We start from the raw sequence: 7,374 nt of genomic DNA on the forward strand, positions 1-7,374 counted from the left end.
ACATATTCATCCTTATTTTCTGCATGAAAAACATCTTTCAATAATTTATTTACCAGTTTAATATTTTGGGATACCATTGTCAAGGGGTACAATCAAAATCACGTGATGGATATACACACACCGGAAGTAACAGTCGAGCAGACCGCTTGAAAGGTAAGTAGTCGTATTTACTTGTTTATATCAATGAAATTTAATAAATAAGGTAGTGCACGGAATGTCGGATACTATCTAGTTTTGAAATACACAATTATCATTGCTGGAAATCGTGCAGTTAATGCTAACACTTCGACACAAAAATTCGTTGAAAATTTGGAACTGTGTCGAAGTGTTTTCAATAACTGCACGCTTTCTAGCAAAAACAATTGTGTATTTTAAAACTACATACTATCCGACATTCGGTGTGCCAACTTATTAATCAAAATTTAATTGATATAAACAAGAAAATGCAACTACTAACCTTTTAAGCGGCGAGTTCGACTGTAACTTCTGGTGTGTGTATATCCATCACGTAATTTTGATTGTACCCCTTGATTGTACATTAACAAGAATTTCTATTACAATTGCAGGAGTAAATTCTAAGATAGGAATTAACTTTCAAGGGGAGACTAGCACAATTAACAGCAAGATTTGTTCATTCAATGGGAGACGACTCATTTTCATTATTCAAATTAGTTGAGTGCAGAATTCAAATCATAAACCTTGACTACTTTTGTTTGTTTTTCAATCTTTACAAAATATGTGGATTTTATACTATTGGTACTTGAAGTAAGAAATCAGAAAAATGTGTAAATCAATCTTTAGGTTGACATAGAAATTGGTTTGTAAAATTAATAAATGTGTTAATTTCTTTTTAGGTACTTTCTGTGGCATGTTTTCATGGTGTGGGAATAAGACTTGGTGGTCAAATACAGCTAATATGTAGGTAGGTACCAGTATTGTTAATCCTGTTTAAAAAAAAATAATCTATAAGATTATTTTAAAATGAATACTGACTTTTTTAGGGTTAAAGGTTTATAAGAGTTTGGTCAACAGTATACTCTTTATTTTATCAGTATCATATGACAATGGTCTCTTGGCAAAGTATGGCCTTATAATAGATTTTAAATTTCAACTTTTATCATAGAATATCAAAGGGGCCCCAATTTGGATCTTAAATGGATATATTTCAAGAAACTTAATGTGACTTAAAATAAATCGCTTCTTTATAATACATTGTAGTCTCCATAATTAGCTATATTGGGAGATATTATCAAAATGCTATAATTTTGTGAATTTTCTTACCTAAAAGCTTAAATAATACCTTTGATCCAAAATGTTTTGTAACTTATAGGAACCAAGGGTAATACATGTATTTAAATAAAAAGACGTAAACTATTACTGGATATGCTAAAAACTGTTCTGAATTGTGAAAAATTGGACCTTAATTGGCGCTTTTGCGAATACACCAGAATTGCATAATCAAGATGTCATAACTTAATAGTTTATAGTGTCAGGTGCCAAAATGAAGTGTTTATTTTGTATCAATGATGATACCAGAACAATATATATGTTAAATTTGTAGTATTTGGGCTTGATTTAAAAAAAAAAAAATCTGAGGGCCAACTTAACCCTTTTAAGCCTACTCCTTTTAGGATTGAATTGTGTTGTTGGATTGATGTCTAACCAATGTTCTCAAAACCTATCGCATATATAACCCATTTTATATATCATAGATACAGTATTTCAGAAGTTATCCTTTAAAACAATTTTGTATTTTATATTTCAGGTTAGCACCACAGCTTGTCTGCAAGGATTGAAGCAGGGAAACGGCCATTGGAGCTGAATTTTATGGTAAGAAACTAAAATATTGATTAATGAACTTTTAAATTCACCATGTATTTTTTTATGAACACATGTATTTTGAAATATTTTCCAAATTAATAGTTTTAATTATACTGGTAATCTGGATTGGGTATTTAAGAATAAAGAGATGTTATAAGATTGCCAACTACTCAACTATCAATAAGAGAAGCAAATTACAATCACTGTAGGACCTTCAGCAATGAGCAAAACCTATATGAATGTAAATAATGCAACTGGTTGAATATCACAATAGGAACTTGTATGTATAAATCTAATCTCTAATGCAAAACTTTGAGGCCAGATTTTTCTGAAATCTTGGGATTATTTATCTTGCATATTTGTCCATTTGTTGAAAAATCACAAGAATAGCATGCAATAATTTCTGGTTTTACAGTACCAGTTTTAAAGGCCCTGCCTGAACATAACAAAATGTGAAACAGTTTCAAACTAGAAAACCAATGCATTAATTCATACAACTAATAAAGGAAAATAAACATGATGCACATCAACCATTGATTTTATCATCCTTTTTTGCTAATAATTGTATAAATCGGTATATCGGTTTGATCTTGTTTTGACAAATATGTTTAAGAATGTTTATTTCTATTTCAGGAAGCTGTGGCTGCAGCAATGATTATGTGATAAAACTGAAGAATATTATTCAAATTTTTTTTGTATATATTTCAAAAAATGTAATTTTTTATAAAAAAAAAAAAAAAAAAAAAAAAAAAAAGGTGTAAAGATTCTCCATTTTCAATTAGATTGGAAGCTTGTATTTACAATTGTTAGATCTTCTTCGTTATTCCCCCACCCCCTGTATCTCTATTTCATTTTTACTTTGAAAATGAAATGGAACAGACAAATTTTACTTGTCAACTTAATAATGGTCTGTCTAGTCGAAAGGCCTCCAGTTGGTTTAGAATGGAGAATCTAAAAAAAAATATGTAAAGTCTTTTTTTTTAGTTTCCTGAATTTTTATATACATTTTGTTATTGCTCCCTTTCAATTTTTATAAATTCCAGATTTTAAGTTTTGGATTTATGGGGCTTTATTCATAAAAAAGGGGGATTTTTCACACCTGGACAATAACTCAAAAAGGCTTTCACCAATGTCCATGAAACTTGTGAATTGTTTATATCTATTGACATAAGCTCCCTTTCCCTTTTTATTAATTTTAGATTTTACGTTTTCTTAAGTAATGAATTTTTATACTTAAAAAAGGGGGATTTTATGCAGTTTTGGTGAAACTTAAAAGAGCAACGGCCGTATCATGTGCTAAAGCGCATCCCTTTATTGAAATGTGTTGTAGTTTTTACATATTATTATTTCTTTATTTTATTTATACAAATTTTGTATTGTTAAATATTTAAAGGGTGTGGAGTCTCAACAGGGTGAAATTTTCAGGACAAAAGGGAGGTAATTCCTTTGTTATACTCATTATACTTATAATTTCCTAAGTGTTTATATGGAATATAACTTTTTTAATTAAAATATTCACTTTTGTACACATTTTCTTTAAATATCAGATGTATACTTGCTAAAATTACTATTATTTAGAGTTCTGTAAATAAAAAAAAATGTAAGCAGAGCTCTAGCTATAGATAATAGATTTGGAGGGTGGGAGAAATTGTGGGTAACTACAATTGATTAGGTGAAATTTCAAAAGACTTAAAAAGTGCATCTGATATTTATTTTTACATAATGTTATTTCTGAAAGCAAATGGACAATAAGATGAGGACATAAACCACCTTCCAGGTTAGGATAGCAGCTCTTAAGGAAGATGGTCAATTAAATCTTCAACCCAGTCTGAGGCCTTACCATGAAAAATATGTGGTGAGTTGAAATATTCCACAAAACTAATGATCATATTATTATAGGCATTTTAAATTATTTGTTTATAATGGGTTTGATTTTGAGGACATCTACATCAATGCTGAACAATTTTATAACACATTAAAAAGAAGATGTGGTATGATACCCATTGAGACAACTATCCACAAAAGACCAAAATGACACAGACATTAACAAATATAGGTCACTGTACAGCCTTCAACAATGAGCAAAGCCCATACTGCATAGTCAACTATAAAAGGTTCTGATAAGGCAATGTAAAACAATTCAAACAAGAAAACTAACGGCCTTATTTATGTAAAAAAAATGAACGAAAAACAAATATGTAACACATAAACAAACGACAACCACTGAATTACAGGCTCCTGACTTGGGACAAGCATGTACATAAATAATGTGGAGGGGTTAAACATGTTAGCAGGATCCCAACCCTCCCCCTAACCTGGGACAGTGGTATAACAGTACAACATAAGAACGAACTATAAAAATCAGTTGAAAAAGGCTCAACTCATCAGATGCACAAAAATACAAATGGATGTGAACAACAACTTGTATTCAATTGAATTGTTTTGTACCTTAGGTATCAAGTTAACATACAGAAAATGATAGTATAAGACAAATTCATAAGAAATGTGACAAGGCATAATTTTGTTACACTTTTTAAAAAAATCTTCGCCCTTAGGGAAATAACCTTTTAAGGGTTGACAATTTTGGATATTCACCTTTCCTAAGGGCCATAATTGTATATTGTTAACATGATGGTAGGTATACAAGCTTTTAGTTTTTTTCATAATTCAATAGTAATTGATATCAATTGTTTTTTTAAAGGTTTGAAATACTATACTATATGATAAAGTACAAGTTTATTTTTGTATTGCAAACTTAATAGAATTGAAAATAGCAATCGAGAATGAGTTGGAGAGATAAAAAAAAACATACAAAGAGCAGAAAACATAACCATTAGTTTGATTTTGAATACCAATTATTTTCTCACAGAATTTTGTATGTTATTCGAGAACTTTTAATCAATTATTATGATCTATATATATTTTTTAAAGTTGCGAATAACTGACCTTGAACTTTGTTTTACAGGTTAGCATCACAAGTTTCCTTTGGGTAACTTGCTTGAGGAGTAAAGAGAGCTGTTTAAGGTGAGAATTTATTAATCAACAAACAATTTAAATTTTAATTATACATGTATCTATGCCCCTAGATATCTATGTATCCATTTTTACTGATTTTTTTGTCCCTTTCCTGAACAAGAAATATGAAGGGGATATAACCTGATATCAAGTAAAAAAATAGCTTTTATAAAAAGATGCATAATAACTGCCTTACATTCAGTGGCACATACATACGTTTCAACTTTCAAAAGAATTTTATTCCTACATTTTTAACATAAATTGTGTGTGGAGTAAGTGTCAACTAAACAACAAATAACATACCGTATTCAATTATTTTAACTTTTTGTTTAGTGAATTTATCAGCAGCTTCTGCATTCATCATGTTGAATATTTCAAATAATTACTCATGGAAAATTGATGTTAAGGTGGTACCCAACACTTTCACTAAAATTAATTTGGCTCGTTTATATTTTCATAAAATTTTGACAAAGTATTACTTTTGACCCTTTGACAAAAATATAAAAATTTCAAAAACGTTGAACGAACTATTTTATCAGATAAATTACACTGATTATATAGCAGTTTTACAAACACTACTTTTGATCATTAAAGAGCTTAATCCTCCCTAAATAACACAACGTAATTAAAACGTTTAGCTGATTTTACAGAGTTATCTCCCTGTAGTGTAAGGTACCACCTTAAGTCTCAGAAAAGTTTGGAAAGTTTATTTTTGTCTTCAGGAGCCTGTTTCTGGGGTTGTATGTTGATGTGTTGCATATTTGTTTTATGTTCATTTTTTGTACATAAATGAGGCCATTAGTTATCTTGATTGAATTGTTTTACAGATGTCATTTTGGGAATCTTTTATAGTTGACTTGATAATGGTTTATGGGCATTGCTCATTGTCGACGGTCATACAGTCTATAGTTGTTTTAAATTTCTGTATCATTTGGTCTCTTGTGGAGAGTTGTCTCATTGGCAATCATACCACATCTTCTATTTTTTATGTTTCACAGTCAGTGATATCAGGTTCTTTTTTTATTTGAAAAATTGCACATTAAATGTTATTATATTCCAGAATAATAATTAATTCGAAATCAAACAATAATTAAAACTTGACTTTATTTCTTTTCAGTTAAAAGTGTCACCTTTGGTGCCTTGTGTGGTACAATCTTCAGACAATATCCTGCAAACCGTGGCTGAACTGTTACTATCTTTTTTTAGTAGAATCCTTAGACAGTAATCTTGTGGCAGAATGAGTTGTAAACAAATTGTTTTTATTCCTGTATTGAGTTTCAAATTGGATATTTTTTTATTTATATTATTTGTATTCCATTTGCATTCAATTATTGTTTTTTAATTGATGAATCATTAAAACTTAAATTTTGCGGGGTCCTAAAGGACTTTCCTAGAGGGGGCCAGCGCAATTGATTAAACAAAATTTTTCCCGCAACAGGGAGAGGAGACATCCCCATAAATATGCCTTTGAAATGGGGTGTTAAAGAAGATTTGTATTGTTTGTTTGTTTGTCCATCATCAGCTCTCATCCACAGCTTGGTAGATTTTCATTGAAACTTTCAGCTGATTTTCTGTACTAAAGGCAGTATGTTTTTTAATTTATTATAATGAAATTTTGGGTTTTCCCAACCTTTTTGAAGTGAAAACAATGGAACACAGTGTTGGCAGATACTGAAGATTATTTGAAAGTTTAGAGAAAGTCCCATTTAATCTTGATAATTGTGGGTTAAAGTTGTAGATGGATAAACAAACATATCATACACTTACTCACTTTACCTATTTGCGAATCCAGAACTTAACATAAAGGGGCCCAACACCAGTCATTTCCTGTACAATCAACCAAATTTTTCCTCCGAAAGGGGTTTGGGGGGGGGGGGGGGATATTTAATAAAGATTAATATGCTTAGAAATTTGGTGTGAGTAAATAAACTTTACTTTTTATTTTAAAACAGCATGTGATTAAAAATATGAAATGAATTGTTAAACATATCCTTGGTGATCTAATAATTTTTTTCACAGATCAAGATATTTAGTCAGTGGTGGATCCAGAAATTTTCCAGGAATATGGGGGGCACTGACTGCTTCAGCGGGGCCCTGCTCCAGTCATGTTTTAGTGTTTCCCTAAATATTAAACCAAATTTTTCCCACTGAAGGGGGCCCTCTGAAAAATCCTCTTAATCCACGTCTCTGCTATTTTGTTTTTTTATAACCCAGTAAATAAGTTGAGCTTGTTCTCAAAAAATAATTTGATTCATGTATTTTTTATTGTAGCATAAACATAGCTTTAATTTCCTTTGTTTAAGAATTGTAATGTTTTTTTAATGTCATTTTTAAAAGTTGGCACTAATTGAGGATTCTGCTGTTTATGGAATTCTTTTATAAGTTTGGTTAGCAATAAAAAGGTTTTTTTTCTTAAACAAAGAATAATTACTCTGTTTACAGAATTTAATACATGTATCAAAAATTAGACATGATTTAGTTTAATTCATAATGCTTATTTAATTGGAAATTACATTAGGATTATCTCCCCCTAATTAG

General features: G+C 30.1%; 1 long non-coding RNA gene across 1 annotated transcript; it reads left to right on the forward strand.

Moving 5' to 3' along the window:
- Positions 1-476: 476 nt before the first annotated feature.
- Positions 477-6,432, forward strand: LOC134695501 (uncharacterized). The gene is made up of 5 exons (XR_010102778.1): positions 477-922; positions 1,766-1,830; positions 2,455-3,676; positions 4,787-4,845; positions 5,954-6,432. It is a non-coding gene; the product is annotated as an uncharacterized LOC134695501 (long non-coding RNA).
- Positions 6,433-7,374: the final 942 nt, after the last annotated feature.

Source organism: Mytilus trossulus, chromosome 13, assembly GCF_036588685.1.
Source record: "Mytilus trossulus isolate FHL-02 chromosome 13, PNRI_Mtr1.1.1.hap1, whole genome shotgun sequence".
NCBI classification, from domain to species: Eukaryota; Metazoa; Mollusca; class Bivalvia; order Mytilida; family Mytilidae; genus Mytilus; species Mytilus trossulus.